The sequence below is a fragment of the Schistocerca americana genome, chromosome 1, assembly GCF_021461395.2.
Source record: "Schistocerca americana isolate TAMUIC-IGC-003095 chromosome 1, iqSchAmer2.1, whole genome shotgun sequence".
In the NCBI taxonomy this organism is placed as follows: domain Eukaryota; kingdom Metazoa; phylum Arthropoda; class Insecta; order Orthoptera; family Acrididae; genus Schistocerca; species Schistocerca americana.
Genome location: NC_060119.1, coordinates 547,363,969 through 547,382,265, shown reverse-complemented (window position 1 = coordinate 547,382,265; position 18,297 = coordinate 547,363,969). Strand labels below are relative to the sequence as shown.

Below are 18,297 nucleotides of genomic sequence, written 5' to 3'. Positions count from 1 at the left end.
GCACTGATGATCTCAGATGTTAAGTCCCATAGTGCTTAGAGCCATACGCTGGCTCCTACGTCGGTCAGTAGAGTGGCATCGCGCCGTCCCAGTAAGGTGATGTAAGGCCGCCACATATAGCGGAGATTATGTTGAAAAACAGAATTTTGTAGCCAAAAGACATGTTGAATTAATACTGAATAAAACCAACCTGCTTTCAGAAGAAAAATTGTTTTACTCACTTACAACAGGCCTCGCAGTAATGATGTCGAGCAACTGTTAGCGTACAGATTTGTGCCCATAGGCATGTACAGATAATAGCGTGCGGTCATTTGAAAGAATAAGAAATATTGACTCCAGAATATTACCTTGCTTTCCGACTGTTTGCAACTTTAGTTTTTCTTCAGATGACGTTCATTTATTATGTCCGCTACCGTAATTGAGCTGATGCGACATTGAGGATACAGGCTGAAACTCCAGTACCGCCAAGAACTTCACTTTGGCAAGGAGATTCCAAGACCAAGACTATCCAGTCTCGAGAAGACAAATAAGAAGCGAGAACGACTAACCAGACGCCCTCATATGTTTACTTCTACCTGCAACTCTTCTCGTACTTCCCAAATTTCGCAAGATTTTCCTGAGAACCTTGCGGGACTAGAACTCCTGAAGAAGAGGATACTCTGAATAAATGGCCTAGCCACAGCTTAGAGGACTGTTTCGAGAGAGAATCTTCACTCTGCAGCAGATTGTGCGCTGATTTGAAATTGTCTGGGCCACTTGTGAGTCGGGTATGAATAGTTCAATCGGGAGAGCATTCGTCCGCGAAAACAAAGTTCCAGTTTCAAATGGCTCTGAGCACTATGGGACTTAACATCTAAGGTCATCAGACCCCTAGAACTTAGAACTACTTAAACCTAACTAACCTAAGGACATCACACACGTCCATGCCCGAGGCGAGATTCGAACCTGCAAACATAGCGGTCGCGCGGTTCCAGACTGAAGCACCTAGAAGCGCTCGGTCACCGCCGCTGGCGTTCCAGTTTCGACTCCTGATCCAGCATACAGGTTTAATCTGCTCATTTTCTGCTGCACAGTGAAAGATTCGCTCTGGTTACAATTTATTCTTTTTGGTTCACTTTTCGCTGCACGCACGCAGGCACGTACACTTCACTGCATACATTACATGCCCCGTACGTACTATACGCTATAGACACTTTCGGCTAATATTACGATCATGACGATTCTTCTACATTTTTATTATGTTTTTCCGGTTTTCACGTCTGTCTGTCGGAAACACTGATTCAGCATTCCTCAAGATGTTAACGAGATGCGAGCTCAGGGAAATAGCAGATTAGTATATTATCCATGTGTTCTGTGTAGTATATATTTGTAAGACCTGTACTTTAACGGACTTCTTCTGGAATTATGTTGTCTGATATTGATGGTTCTTTTTACGCTTGATCCGCGAGTAGAATGTAAACAAATTTTGAGAGATGCTACACGAGAAAATGGACAAGCACGTTGCAGTGACTTTCAGAGTGAGGTATCGATACAGGAATAAATCAGCGTCACTACTATTGTCGTTACACTAAACTACAGCAGATGTCGGCGTACTTTGGTGCGATATTTGCACTTTGCGATAGCCTCATCTTTCACAAAGAAATCAGATGAAATTGAGATAAGATAAAGCCTATTAACGTATCATTATCTGATAAGGTATTCAGTCGAGTCACTATGCGTCCTACTGAGTACTATGTGTCAGATAAAATTGCCAACAATCCAGAAATCAACAACTAAATCTTGCCACTAGAACTGAATGACAAAGAAAACGTCAAACAACTCTACAAATGATAAAGAGGATTCCTACATGAAGCATTTGCTACAATAATATAATAAATTAGGTATAGTATAATTTATAAGATACTATAATTCTTCTTCTTCTTCGTACGCATATTAGATCGTTTACTGCTTGCTGAAATCCACATATTTTCCTTGCTCTGCCGGAACCTCTTCCTTCTTTCAGCTGCCGAGACCGCTTCATACTCATCCACCTGTCGCCTTATGTACAGCTACCTCATATGTCAAGCGAAAGTTTGTTTTGAGTTGTATAACCGACGTAAGTATTATACGGTTGTAAGCATACAAACTTTTTTTCTCATTTTGTAGGTTTCCGTACATCAATTCGCAAAGACGGAACCCTTATAGGATCACTTCATTGGCCTTCTAGCTGTCTGTGCTGTCTTCGTCAGGGCCGGGTAGACGTATCAAGTTGAGATTCATATCACATACTAAGATCTATGGTCCCTTGGCGAAGTAAAAGATTGAAGCTTCTAAGTGAATGCACTCAAAAGATACCCACTCATCAAAACCTGTAGGTTACTTTCCGCTGACCTAGAATTATGAAATTTGGTAAGAGTTAAGGTATTACAGTACAAGAAAAGTAAAATATCAGAACTGTCACTTTGCAATCGTATGACATGAAAAAACATTTGTCTGTTTGTCCGTCTGTTAAGACCCCTTTTTCTTAGAAACGGGTAGACGTATTAACTTAAATTTTTGTCACACTCCCCGGCCGTTGTAACCGAGAAGTTCTAGGCGCTTCAGTCAGGAACCGCGCTGTTGCTGCGGTCCCAGGTTCGAATCCTGACTCGGGCATGGATGTGTGTGATGTCCTTAGGTTAGTCAGGTTTAGGTAGTTCTATCTTTAAGGGGACTGATGACCTCAGCTGTTAAGTCCCATAGTGCTTAGAGCCATTTGAACCATTTTTATGTCACATTCTGGAGTCTACGACCCCTTGACGGTGTGTCTAAAAAATTTAAGGTTCTACTTCAATGCAGCGAAAATATACGGTCATTTATGACTCATATTACGATATTTTAACAGTATCGATATCGATAGCAGGCAAAAATCGTGATATTATTGTTCCTGAGATGATTGTACTATCTACACTGAGAAGACGAAAATCATAGCCGGCTGCGGTGGCCGACCGGTTCTAGGCGCTTCAGTCCGAAACCGCGCGGCTGCTACGGTCGCAGGCTCGAATCCTGCCTCTGGCATGGCTGTGTGTGATGTCCTTAGGTTAGTTAGGTTTAAGTAGTTCTAAGTTGTAGGGGACTGATGACCTCATATTTTAAGTCCCATAGTGCTCAGAGCCATTTGAACCATTTGAACGAAAATCATAGAATGGCGACATGCACATATACATATGGCGGTAGTACCGCGTCCGCAAGATATAAAAGGGCAGTGCATTGGCTGAATTGTTATTTGTACTCAGATTATCCATGTGAAAAGGTTTCCGACATGATTATGGCCGCAAGACGCACGACGTGAGTTAGCGGACTTTGAACTCGGAATGGTAGTTGGAGCTAGACGCATGGGTCAATCCATTTCGTGTTAGGGAATTCAATATTCCGATATTCACAGTGTGAATAATGTCCGGAGAATACCAAATTTCAGGCATTACGTCTCACAACATGCAACGCAGTGACCGACGGCAGAAAGCAGCGGCGTTTGCATAGAATTGTCAGTTCTAACAGACCAGCAACGCTGCGTGAAATGACAGCAGAAATCTGTGTAGGACGTACGATGAATGTATCGGTTCGGACAGTGGCGAAACTTGGGCGCTAATGCGCTGTGGCAGCAGACGACCGATGCGAGTGCCTTTGCTAACAGCAGAAGAACGCCTGCAGTGCCTCTCCTGGGCTCCTGACCATATCGGTTGGATCCTAGATGACTGGAAAACCGTGATCTGATCAGATGAATCCCGATTTCAGTTCGTAACACTTGATGGTAGAGTCCGCTGCGGCAGAGCGGTTCTATGAACTTCAGTCCGGAACCGCGCTGCTGCTACGGTCGCAGGTTCGAATCCTGCCTCGGGCATAGATGTGTGTAGTGTGTGATGTCCATAGGTTAGTTAGGTTTAAGTAGTTCTAAGTCTAGGGGACTGATGACCTCAGATGTTAAGTCCCACAGTGCTTGGAGCCATTTGAACCATTTGAATTTGAGGTCCAATTGTGGCACAGGCCTCACATAGCCAGGGACCCAAGTTGTCAACAAGGCACTATGCAAGCTGGCGATGGCTTCATAATTGTGTGGGTTTTGGGTTTGCGTGGAATAAACTGGGCCCTGTGGTCTAACAGAACGATTACTGATTGGAAATGGTCGTGTTCATCTACTTGGAAACCATTTGCAGTCATTCATGGACTTCATGTTCCCAAACAACCATGGAATTTCTATGGATGACAATGCGTCGCGTCACCAGGCCACAGTTGTTCGCGATTGGTTTGAAAAACATTCTGGACAATTTGAGCGAATGATTTGGCCACACAGACCGCTCGACATGAATCCCATCGAACATTTATGCGGTTCTAGGCGCTACAGTCTGGAACCGCGTGACCGCTACGGTCGCAGGTTCGAATCCTGCCTCGGGCATGGGTGTGTGTGATGTCCTTAGGTTAGTTAGGTTTAAGTAGTTCTAAGTTCTAGGGGACTGATGACCACCGCAGGTAAGTCCCATAGTGCTCAGAGCCATTTGAACCATTTTTGAACATTTATGAAATATTATCGAGAGAAGAAATATAAACTATGAGGCTCGCCGATGACATTGTAATTCTGTCAGGGACAGCAAAGGACTTGGAAGGGCAGTTGAATGGAATGGACAGTGTCTCGAAAGGAGGATATAAGATGAACATCAACAAAAGCAAAACGAGGATAATGGAATGTAGTCGAATTAAGTCGGGTGATGCTGAGGGAATTAAATTAGGAAATGAGACACTTAAAGTAGTAAGTGAGTTTTGCTATTTCGGAAGCAAAATAAGTGATGATGGTCAAAGTAGAGAGGATATAAAATGTAGATAGGAATTGGCAAAGAAAGCGTTTCTAAAGAAGAGAAATTTGTTAACACCGAGTATATATTTAAGTGTCAAGAAGTCGTTTCTGAAAGTATTTGTATGGAGTGTAACCATGTATGGAAGTGAAACATGGACGATAAATTGTTTGGACAAGAAGCTTTCGAAATGTGGTGCTACAGAAGAATGCTGAAGATTATATGGATAGATCACATAACTAATGAGGAGGTATTGAATAGAATTGGGGAGAAGAGGAGTTTGTGGCACAACTAGACGAGAAGAAGGGATCGGTTGGTAGGACATGTTCTGAGGCATCAAGGGATCACAAATTTAGCATAACAGATTCAGAAGGATGTAGGCTGCAGTAAGTATTGGGAGATGAAGAATCTTGCACAGGATAGAGTAGCATGGAGAGCTGCATCAAACCAGTCTCAGGACTGAAGACTACAACAACAACATCGAGAGATCAGTTCGTGCACAAAATCCTGCGCTGGCAACAGTTCCGCAGTTATGAACGACTTGATATGTCTGCAGGGGACTTCCAACGACTTGGCACGTTGAGTCGCTGCAGTACGCCGGGCAGTATGAGATGCGACATGACTTTTGTCACCTCAATGTATATACACAGTTAAGTTTGTACGGAATCTTCGGCGTGCTACTCCTACTCGCACTTATTCGGGTTTTTTAAAATGTATAAACCGCTGTAGTACAAACGCTGACATTATGACCGCTGCTTAATAGCTTGATGCCCACATTTGGCACGCAATACAGCTGAGAATCTGCATGGCATGGATTAAATAAATCCTTGCTACGTTTCGGAGGGTATGTGGCACCAGATGTTACGCTATTCACGTAAATTACGGGTCGCTTATTTGTAGGCGCGGAGCTGGAGCCCAGTAGCGGTTCCGATATGTTCCATCGGATTCAGTTCAGGCCAAGACTTGAACATCAGTTTGCTGTCAGGATCTCCCCATCGTAGCCCGATACCCTCTTCGTGATACGTGTAGTTATTCTGAAGGATTATGCCACTCCCGTCGAAGAACTCATCAACCATGAAGGGATGCAGACGGCCTGCAATAATGTTCATGTAATCAAATGATTCAAATGGCTCTAAGCACTCTGGGACTTAACATCTGAGATCATCAGTCCCCTAGACTTAGAAATACTTAAACCTAACTAACCTAAGGACATCACACACATCCATGCCCGAGGCAGGATTCGAACCCGCGGCCGTAGCAGCAGCGCGGTTCCGGACTGATGCGCCTAGAACCGCTCGACCACAGCGGCCGGCTTTCATGTAATCCACAGCTGTCATGTTGGCTTCGATTTCTACTATTGGTTTCTTGAAATCTCAGGAGAACGTCCTCCAGAAAATCATGCTATACCCATCTTCCAGCGTACGTTACGTGATGCGTGTTTTGAGAGCAAATCTCCTGGACGATGGCTTATTCGGGCTTGAACAACGGCCTAGTGTAACAACAACCTTGATTTATCCGATCAGCGACTGTTTTCATTGATCCACGGTCCAGTCTCGATGATTCCGTGTCCACTGCAATAGTAACTGACGCTGTGGTTGCGTCAACATGGGAACACGAATGTCGTCTGCAGCTGAACCCGATCTGCTGGGCGGTGTGCGTCGAAACACATGTGCCTGCCCCAGCGCTGTAGTCTGCGGTCAGATCTGTCGCAGATCACCGCGTATCCTGTTTTACAGATCGGGTAATCCTCCGAGCTGCACATCCTGTGATGAGGCGTGGACGTCCGACACATGGTCGAGTTTCCATCGTCCTTTAACCACTTTCCGTGGATGATCACGACAGTAGCATGCGAACAGCCGACTGGCGCCGCCGTTTCCCATATGCCGGGCCATAACCAGCTGCCCTTTCCCACAGTCGCTTATATCAATGGATTTCTTCATTTGCGGCTCGTATCGTCCCTAAAATGATCCCCCATTCGTCTCTGTTCTGGCCGAGCGGTTGTAGGCGCTTCAATTCGGAACCGCGCTGGTGCTACGGTCGCAGGTTCGAATCCTGCCTCGGGCATGGATGTGTGTGATGTCCTTAGCTTAGTTACGTTTAAGTAGTTCTAAGTTCCAGGGGACTTATGACGAAGTCCCATAGTGGTTAGAGCCATTTGAACAATTTTCGTCTCTGTTCCGTTTATAAACTTCCCTTACCACGTTACGTGCTCGCAACACCCCAAGACGGAATTCAGTCTCTTGATGGGCAGTGGTCGTAATGTTTTGGCTACGTAGCCGAGTCAGAGATATTTTTCGCATGGGGACTGGGTGTTGTCCTCACGTTCGCATCGTCATAATTGACATTCTATACTGAGATGGCAGTATGGGCACGTCCCGAAAGCCAGTAAGTCAAAACAGAAATGTTTTGGCTCTTCATGTTTTGGTTGATTGGAATTTGAATAAAAAGTTAATGAAGTTGCTTCAAACTTCTCAGTAAGTTCATAATGTGACGATGAAACAAATGCCACACCTCATATCCATGGGCGTTGGAAACAGGGAAGGAATTTTTGAAATTTGGAACATGCATTCTGACATGTTGAATATGGATGCGCTTAAGCAACGGTTAGAGATCAGTAAATGAATCAAAACCAGCCCACAAGTTGCAACAAAAGGTGGTTTTATTCAACCTTTGACCGTGATTTTGGTGGATATAAACACGCCTTCTTCAGAAACAAATGTAATTAAAATTTCACATTGTAAAAACATAACTATTCTTACTTGACAAGCCCTGGTCACAGGGACCAGCATATTTACTAATGTAAACAATCAGGTGCACTGACAGCACGTCAAATCGCCTCGTTATCTGGTGATTTTCCAACGTGAAATTTTAGTTAGATATGCTTCTGAAGAAGACTGGTATACATCCGTCGAAACCATGGTCAAAGGTTGAATAAAACCACCTTTTGTTGCAAATGGTTGGCTGCTTTTAATTCATTTACTGACATGTTTTTTGTTTATTACAGAATTCTCACGAATTTATAGCAATGATTGCTTGCGACTCTACTAAATCGCAATTTCAACGTTGCCGAACGTGACGAGAAATACTGTGACCTTGAAAACGCTACACACTGGTAGTTTTTGCTACGAAATTGTTAACGGAATTTTTAGATAATTCATTGGACTGACGGCGGTTTCGACGTTCTTCTACAGGCAAAATGGTTGCAAATCTTTACGGGATAGAGTCTAAATAGCGTCCCCAAGCTTTCCTTGTCACTCCTTCGCGCAATTGCGGAAAGGAATAGACACCAGTCTGGTGCGAGGATATATAGCACAACATACTAGAAGATAACTTCCGATCCTTTCGGATACAATAAGTTTTACATACTTCTTTTAAATTTGGTTCCTGAAGAACGACACTTTTTTAAAATTATCCGAATCAGTTACATCAAAAGTGGCAATTTTAAAATCCTGTGCCGTCTTGCGAAAATTTCTGCGTATGCGCATGCCTCACATATCTTCAACAAGTTGAAATAGGTGTTTTTTATTGAACTGTCAATCATTTCACAACTATTGTCATCCAGCAGGCTGGTTTCATTTGTTCAGTGTTTGTTCGACAAAGTAAATTAACCCAAAGAATCGACACATTCTTCATGATTTATGCAACCAACGAAACCAATCTCCGGTTAATATTTCACGCCCCGTCAATAACGTTCGATAGATTTATATGTTTCTCGCAGTCATAGTTGTTACAGATAACGTATAAATTCCTGATGAACATGCCTACGGTGTTTATATTTGGACGATTTTAATAAAATGGAAATTTGTAGTATTAATTTCAAAAGTACGGTATTTGAAATACAACAGGGAAGACTGTCGGTGAACTCGGCTTCAGAGACGGCTTTGCGTTACGTATTAAGTGATGGCCAATAGTGGTTGTCAGTGTCAACGAATTTGCCATTGATTGCAATATGTGTTTCCTACTCTACCACGACACTGACCAAGGAAAATACACCGCACTGGCAACGTTCTCTGGTCAGTTGTGCATATATTGTACTATCAACTTCGATTAAGCGCTGACTCACGGTAAGCCGACCGAAGCGTCCAAACTCCCAGGTGCAGTAATACTGTGTGCTCGACTAATACACATATAAGGGCCGAGCCAGTTGGGACATACCTTTTGCAATACATGCAGAAAGTGTAAACACACTAAGTTAAAGTGGACACCATAATCAATTTCTCTCACTCACCTAAGTAATTTTTAACTTTATTGTTGTCGAGATGAGACATCCACCTTTTTAAAAAAATGTAGCTATGTACTCTTTAGGGTTCTGTGCCTCCAATGCTAAAAACGAAACCCTTGTAGGATGACTTGGCCGTCTGTTAAAATCCATTTTTTCTCAGGAACGTGGAGTGTCATCAAGTTGAAATTTATGTGAAAAAATTAAGTTGCTAAGTAAATGTTCACATATTTGATATTCGCAAAGTCACTCGTCAAAACCCGTAGTGCAACTACCTGTTATACAAAATTAAGTTAGTACTGAAGCCTCAGAACGCGAATCATACTCGCATTTGTCCGTTTTCTTTTTCTGTAGGATTGCAAAGATTCCTGGAAGACTACTTCACTGACGTAACATGTGTAGAACTTGATCAAATAGTAAGAAGACAACAGCATCACAAACGACTGCCCCGCCGTCATGAGAAGAGATGCCAAAATGTCTTGACCTACTGTACCAGATGACAGCAAACACGTAATTCAGTTTCTCAAAGCCTGCAGTAGTAATCTTGATTACGACAAAGATACATGAGACTTAGGAAAACTTGCAGATTAAAGAGATATAGCTGTGTACTATCAACAGCTCAGATGGGAAGAAAATACTTCGTATGCAAGGAAGGGAAGGCTGAAAGGCGGAGGGGAATATAAATATGGTGGGGCAAATAAAAGTGACCTGGAGAACAGAGTTCACGGTACAAAGACGAGCAGCAAGGAAAGGAAATACGGTACTAATCTGACCATAGCAGACTTTGGAAGTGACCACCATTGATCTCTTGACACTTTTTGGCCCTGGTCAGCAAGTTGTTGAAGGCGGATCGAAGCTGGACTGCTGGAATTGCGGCAGTCTCATCCGAAATGTTCTGCTGCAGTTCTTGAAGTCTATAACGGCTATTGCGACACGCCTTAAACACAATCACCGTGAAACTGTGAAAAATGTACAGCAAACTTCAGAGGGAGACATTAGAAGAAAGGCGTTGCTTACGAGGTTCCAACAGCCCACGTTTCAAAATAATTCAAGAAGCATATTGACTTCGGTATCTTATATCTTTCGTAGCGACAACAACGATGAATTAGAGAAATACGGTTTCATACAGAAGAGTACCGACAAATTTTCTTCTCGCCAGCCATACGTGACGGGAATAATTGAGAAAGAAAATTATATCGGTACTCTCCAAGGCAAGCGTTACAGTCGCTTGCAGAATACAGGTGTAGATGTTATCACATAATTTCGTAATTGATTATCGACGAAAAGTCGGTCGGTTGAAACGTAGCAACAAGCTCTTTATGTAGACGAAGTGTGATTCGATTAACAACCCCAACTGAGGATCATATTGATTAAACTGAAACCCCGCTTCAGTTGTAAATGACATTGTAGAACTCAATATGAAGCTAAATTTAAATCACGTGAATTCCATCTTTTCTTATGTATAAGACATATTTATAACTGCAGCGCAATATTGCTCATTCCATAGCATTCGTATTTTATGATTTCTGTAAAAAAATCCGCATTTCGATTGCTGAAACCTGTTAAGCTCATCGCCCTATTGTAGCGTACCAAAATCTGAGCATTAATGACACCGATACACCGTAATAGGATAATAGGTTACATGGAGGATCTACTATTTGGCGACTTCTAAAATCATTTTCTTCTTCTGAAATTTCCATATTACGTCAACTGTGACCTGTTAAGGTTCCCATCTTTTTCTTGGTCTGCCAGAATCTATTTTCACTTTTGGCTTAAGGTTGTTTATCTGACATGGCAGTCTCTCTGGATCTGTTCTTTGCAGGTGTTCATTGTATTTCCTTTTGTTTTCATCCAGCTTTTCTTTCACACTCCGAATTTTCAATTCCTTTCGAATATCTTTCCTTTTACATCCCTTCACCACCCTAGGAAATCTGATTTCTATAGCCTGTTTTGTATTTGTTTCTCTTGCCTTTTATTCCAAACCCACGATTCATATTCATGTAATAGGGTTGTTAATGCAACTGTTTTATAAAATTTCAGTCGTCTTCCAATGCGTGTTTTGCGCTTTAAATTTCTCTTAATTATTCCACAGATGCTTCCAAATCTATTCAATTGTACATCTTCTTCGTATTCGTACGATATTATACATCCAAGATTGTGGTATCACACATCGATACAACCTCCACCGGTGTCTCAGAGCTGGCAACGGTAGCGCACGTTTCCGACAGACACCGACAGCAGTCGCACGGAGATCCGGCGGATCCAACGATGTGCGCCCACCAGCCACACCTCTTAATGGCTCCGACTACGAGCGCGCTCTGCCGCCACGATATAGGACGGCCGGCGGCTGCTACACGGCCCATCTCAGTCGCAGGCTTCCACAGACTTCAGTCTTAGCCTTCGACAGTTCGCTCATGCATTAGTAGAAGGAACTTCACATTGCACTGTGCTCTTTAGTTTGCTTCTTGTAGTAGCTGGACTTTATTGCTTTTTTTTTTTTTTTAAATTTCTTCACAACGTTTGGAGAACGCTATAAGTTAAGTAAAACATCAGTTTACTGCATCTACGTGTTCGCTAATCATTTCTGCTCCTGCCCAACTTCCCTACAACGAAAGCTGCTGCACCACTCCGTAGCCCATCTCTCTGTACCGTTGTGTATGAAGTACTACATAACAAAGATAGTTAAAATACTTTACCTATTTAACTGTTCTTTCATTAATTCCTATCCTAGTTCTTAATGAATATATTAGAATTACTAGAAGAATTACTGGAAGATATTTTTATACTATATTCTATACATATTTCACTTGGTTAAAACATTCCTTTTTCTTATTCATCCCCCCCTGAGAAAAATCAGTTCAAGATCGTCAGCATACAGGAGTGATTTTAGTTTTATCGAATTTTTCTGTAGTTGTACTACCGTGTTCATCCCAGTATCCAGTCTCCAAACTACATCGTCAATGTAAATATTGAACACCGTAGGGGATAAACTACAGCCCCATCTCAGCCCTTTATTTGTACCGGTTGTGTATATACGCCTTCTATTAACTACTCGTGTTTTCCTATACAGACTTTTGATAGCTATATAAACTGTAAAGAGTAAACTCTATGCTCCATTATTCTCTCTAACTTTTCGCTAATCACATTATTAAAAGCGTTCTCAAAATCTATAAAAACATTATGTGTCTCTTTGTTAAATTCACTCTGCGTTTCAATAAGTTGTCGTAAAATAAAAACTGCATTAGTTGTTGGTCGTTCATTTCTGACATGTTCTTCCATTAGTAAACATCATGCTATTCTTTTCAGCCTTGTGTTTAAAACTCTTGCCTAAGTCTCTAGCTGTGTCAAGTAAACCCTCTGAGTTTTCACACATATTATTCAAATAAATTGTATCCTTTTCTGTTTTATTTAATGTAGTCAGACCCTTATAACAATTAGATATTAGAATCTTTTTCAAATCATTTATATAAATATACCCTCTTCTTCTTCTTTTAGCTACCGTTGATCCTGTCTATTATGAGCTCCACTGTACTCAGGTTTCGGCAAATCTATCCTTACTAAAAACCAGTGCAACACTGACCTTTAAATCGTTTTCTTGTAAGAAAAACACATGAATACACTATGTTTTTTCCTTTCTCTGAGAGCTAGGGAGGAGCCGCGCCTCTCCCATCTCCCCCCCCCCCTTCCTCCTTTACCCATAGCCATTGGCGCCAGACACTTTACCGTGGCAGTTTCGGATGGAGGGCGTTCTGAACTATGGCTCCAAAAGACAGAAGCAGATGTAGAGCCTGTACTGCCTCAGAACACAATTGTGCGACAGCATTACCGAAAGTTTTGTGTGTTCTGCTTTGCTTTCTATTGGTCGGTGCTCATTTTTTGTATTTTTTCGCCTTGTTTTGAAACACGTGAAGATACTAGTCCTGGTCCATTAAGATGGTCGAGTACGATTCTCCCAACACCAGAAGCAATAGGCGATTCCGTCGTCCATATATGTTAGTTCTACCCTTGCAGGACCACGGATCAATCTAGTGCGCTGCCAGCCCTTCAAGAGAATGATGGGGCTTATTGCCTTTCACCTCAAGCGTCCCCGTAGCGTTCGGACTTTCCTTTGTTTGTGGTCGCGGGCCGTCAGCTACATAACACTATCCCTACAAAAGTACACGATGTACACTTTAACGTGACTGCAGGCCGCAAGCGTAAACAAGCTTGACCCTCGACACCTGCGGGAAATGTTGACATGCAGGGCAACAAGTTCCGCCCTTCCTTTGAATGTGTGTGAATTCCTAAGGGACCAAACTACTGAGTTCATCGGTCCCTAGACTTACGCACTGGTTAAACTAACTTATAACTAAGAACAACACAAACACGCATGCCCGAGGGAGGACTCGAACTTCCGGCGGCAGGGGCCGCGCAGTCCGTGACATGGCGTCTCAAACCGCGCGGCAACAATGCATACAAAAACCTTATAGACTAGGCATGCCAACTCTGATGCGTCGATGTTGATGTGTCTGGCTACTTTGAAGTTCCTACTCATTCGACGTCACGTGAGTAACAATTCCATCAGTGACATTTCATCTATTCTAAAACTACAAAAGTATACTATTGTCGATGTGGTTGTGGAGTGGAAATGCGAAGGAACAGGCACAGTTAAACCAAGACCAGGAAGATCTCAGGTACTGACGAACAGGGACCGTAGTACAAGGCGGACAGTGGTTGTAAATTTTTTTGTCGATGATTGTCACAGGCGATGGAACATGGGTTCATCACTTCGCACCGGAAACACAACAGCAATCCATGTAGTGGCGCAACACCGCCTCTGATCAGAAGAAAAAGTCCAAAGCCACCCCTCCGCCGGTGCACCTAAATCTACATCTATATCTACACTCTGCAACACACCGTGAAGTGCATGGAAGAGGGTATACCAGTTATTAGGGTTTCTTCCGGTTCCATTCAAGCATGGAACGCGGGAAAAATGATTGAATGCCTCTGTGCGTACAGTAATTATTCTAATCTTATCCTCACAGAGCCCTATGTGAGCGACACGTAGAGGGTTGTAGTATACTCCTAGAGTCATCATTTAAAGTCGTTTCTTGAAACTTTGTTAGTAGACTTTCTCGGGATAGTTTACTGAGCAGGCGAAAAGCCATGCTTCGCGTTGAAGATGGCTCTGCCTGGCGAATAACCGAGCAGTTCTTAAGAAAAGGGCACCGTCTTCCTCCTCTACAAGTCGGCAGAGGGGTTATCTGCGAGCCTGACGCGAAGGCAAATGTCTTGGCTGACAGCTTTGCGGATAACTTCACGCCGATAGAGGATAACGTCGATGAAGAGCGCACACAAACTGTGCAACGACGGCTGCCCACTTTCCTCGCAGAAGATGCAGGCTACGCTACAGAACCCATCAGTGAGGAAGAAGTAGACGCCCAACTTCGCTTCATAAATACCAGAAAGGCCTGAGGATGTGATCAGGTGGAAGTTCTTATGCTGAAACAACTGCCACCTGATGCACTGCAGCCTATCAAAAGTGCCTTCAACTATGTTTTGCGGACTGACGACTACCCCCCTGCGTGGAAACACGCGGAGATGGTTGCCATTCCCAAACAAGGCAAAGACGCTAAGGTTCCACAAAACTGTAGGCCGATAAGTCTGCTCCCTGTTCTATCTACAGTCTTCGAAAGACTCTATATCAAAAAGCTCTTGGAGCACGTGAACAGGCAGGGGCTGATTCCCGCAGAGCAGTTCGGTTTCTGGCACGGCAACAGCACGCAACACCAACTGGAGCCCTGGAGCGTCGAGAGTACTCAGGGGAGGTATTTCTTGACGTCTCCAAGGCCTTTGTCTGCGTGTGGCACGAGGGCCTCCTCTACAAGCTTTTTGTACTGGGGGTTCCGACGCCACACGTCAGACCCATCGCGTCATACCTGCGTGACCGGACGTTTCACGTTCGTGCCGAAGACGGCGTCGCAACAAATAGGCCTATAAGAGCGGGAGTGCCGCAGTGGTCGGTTCTCGAGCCCCTGCTGTACCTCCGGTATACATCCGACGTGCCACGCACCAAGAGAGTATCACTCACACTATACGCGGATGACACCGCACTCTACGCTGTTTCCCTAAGGATCTTTGTCGTTCGCCGCGGCTTACAAGAGGCTGAGATTTGATACCACTAAAAGTCAGGCCGTCGTAATAACGAAACGTAGAATGCCCATGGACCCTCAGCCGTTGCGAATAATTGGAGGCCCCATCCCCTAATCTCTCACGGCTAAATATCTAGGGGCAACCCTTCATAGGCACCTTACCCGGAAACCGCACGTCCGTGAGGTCTGGGGAAACGCGAATGGCCGCGCGGGATTAGCCGAGTGGTCTAAGGCGCTGCAGTCATGGACCGTGCGGCTGGTCCTGGCGGAGGTTCGAGTCCTCCCTCGGGCATGGGTGTGTGTGTTTGTCCTTAGGATAATTACGTAGTGTGTAATCTTAGGGACTGATGACCTTAGCAGTTAAGTCCCATAAGGTTTCACACACATTTGAACATTTTTTTTTTGAAAAGCGAATGGTCGTTTGAAGGCACGGTATCCCCTACTCAACCCACAATCGACGCGCCGGCCGCGGTGGTCTCGCGGTTCTAGGCACTCAGTCCGGAGCCGCGCGACTGCTACGGTCGCAGGTTCGAATCCTGCCTCGGGCATGGATGTGTGTGATGTCCTTAGGTTAGTTAGGTTTAAGTAGTTCTAAGTTCTAGGGGACTGATGACCACAGATGTTAAGTCCCATAGTGCTCAGAGCCATTTTTTGAACCACAATCGACGCTTCCTCCACACTACGGGAATTACGCTGTATCTGGCACTGATGTGACCACTGCTAGAATGCGCGGCTGCAGTGTGGGGGAACGCAGCCGATACACACATACGTCGGCTCCAAGGGTTCAAGGGAGAGCTCTGTGACTCGGCTTAGACCTACCGCGAGACTACCCTACCAGGGCCTTGCACGAGGAAACAGGGATCCCCATGATAAGGGATCGCATAAAACAGACTGCCTGACTGTTCTATGAAGCATCGCGGCAGTCTAGCAGTAGGCTCATCTGAAGTCTGCACCGACAACCGACCACGAGATGGCCCGACCTGCTTCGGCAGTGAGTTTAACAGAAACGCCTCAACGCTCCTCGCGCCAAGAGGAAACACACGGAGGAAACGCAAGAACAGTTGGAAAAACTCAGCCTGCAGGAACAAAAACAGCTGTCGTTTAAGCCGTCGGCACACGGACCTTGCTGTCGAAAGTTAACGTTGAGCGTGACAAGTTCAACGTGCTGCTGAGCGCCCAGGAACGATGCGACTTGTGCATACGGTACGTGAGCCCCAACGTGGTATACGCGATCGCAACGCACTCCAGCGGCAGTTGAGGGATGTTTCTAGTTCGTAAATCACACTGTTTACTCAACGTGCGCGCATAAAATTCTCACGTTAGCTCTATTAAAACGCACATTTCCTCCATCGTCCACAAAAAGGAAAGTACCATGTCCAATCAATAAGGACACAGACTTAAAAAAGTTCCATTGCAAGCAGCGGAGTACAAATTTGGAATACCTCTCCGCGTGAGATAAACATTATTTCATCATTTCCACATTTTAGTAAAACCCCAAGGTCAGTCTTACTTGATCACTGTTCCTACCCAGTAGCAGAATCTTTGCAACATGTGAATTGCGGAGAATAAAAGACAAAGGAGCAAAATATCTTTATACAAGTAGCGCAAGCTGTCCTGTAGATTAAGCCAATAAAGTCACCCCGCAAAAAAAGGTGAATTTATATTTACATAACATCAAATATTATAGCATATACTTATATTAAACTAATAATAAAGTATCCGAACCTTATAAAAACGCGAATGTTAGGAAAAATTTTATGGAAGTGCTAATACGCGAACCACCGCCCCAACAAAGACTCACGAGTGGAAAGAGACGCTACTCATTACACTAAACCAATAACACGCTCGTTGCATTTAATCATATTTCGTTACCCCTTGCTATAAACGTTAATCGTAGATAATTATGTTACTAATTGAAATTTAATTATAACAAATTGTACCAAGAAAATGCGTTTTGGGTGGATCTTCAGTGTGTCGCTGTCTTCAAATAGCCTATTCTCGTAATACGCAAGTAACAAGAATTCTTTTGCCACGAATATTAAGTTTCTCATTATTTTATTGGAACGAATCGCGCAACAAACAACGGGTTTTCCAGTGATTCTCAATTTGCTGGTGCTCAGAAACGGCATATATACATATAGGCTTGAAATGAATGCCAATATGACGCCTCACAACTCTGTACTGAAGAGTGACGGCGTGCGAGTGACGTAGGTGGCGTTGTGCCATCTCATTGGTCAACGCTCAGACGCACGCTCAGAATATCTGACATGTCAGATATTGCTCTGCACGTTCGGAAAGACTCCCGAACATGCTATTCCACGCTATGATGTCAGAAACTCGGCACGCTCAACGCTCAACGTTAGGATGCACGGTCCGTGTGCCGACGGCTTTAGGAAAAGAGCAGGTGCGTCTCCTGTCGCATTTCAGTCACTGGCCACTTAAAATCAGCCGCTGCCAGAGAGTACCTTGCGGCGACCACTTCGTACATTGCTCCGAGTTACACATTAAGAGCATTTCTGAAGTGACTTGTCGTGATTGTGTTGTAATATCTCTTTATATTCGATGAATTATTCTGATACAATTCTACCCCTGAATGACGTTTACTAATTTTCTATCTTCATACTCGCAGAATCCATGCGCAAAGTAGTTTCATACAATAGCTATGCCATGAGCGCATAATTATTCTTTGTAATACTCTCTCTGGTGGTGGTTAAAAAAAAAAAAAGTGCTTCCGAGATTATCTTCGTGCCGATTGGCCTGAGCATTGTTTGAAGAATTGTAATCTGAATATTGAGATTTATGACAAAAGATAACTGATACGAAATTGTACGATTAAAAGGGAAATATATATATATATATATATATATATATATATATATATATATATATATATATATATATATATGGTGTCACCGCCAGACACCACACTTGCTAGGTGGTAGCCTTTAAATCGGCCGCGGTCCATTAGTATACGCCGGACCCGCGTGTCGCCACTGTCAGTGATAGCAGACCGAGCGCCACCACACGGCAGGTCTAGTGAGATGTACTAGCACTCGCCCCAGTTGTACAGCCGACGTTCATAGCAAAGGTTCACTGACAAATACGCTCTCATTTGCCGAGACGATAGTTAGCATAGCCTTCA

General features: G+C 43.8%; 1 protein-coding gene across 1 annotated transcript in view; it reads left to right on the top strand.

Moving 5' to 3' along the window:
* The window catches only part of LOC124575455 (ionotropic receptor 21a), a 185,340-nt gene that overhangs the window by 156,865 nt on the left and 10,178 nt on the right, over positions 1-18,297 (top strand). The window lies entirely within an intron of this gene.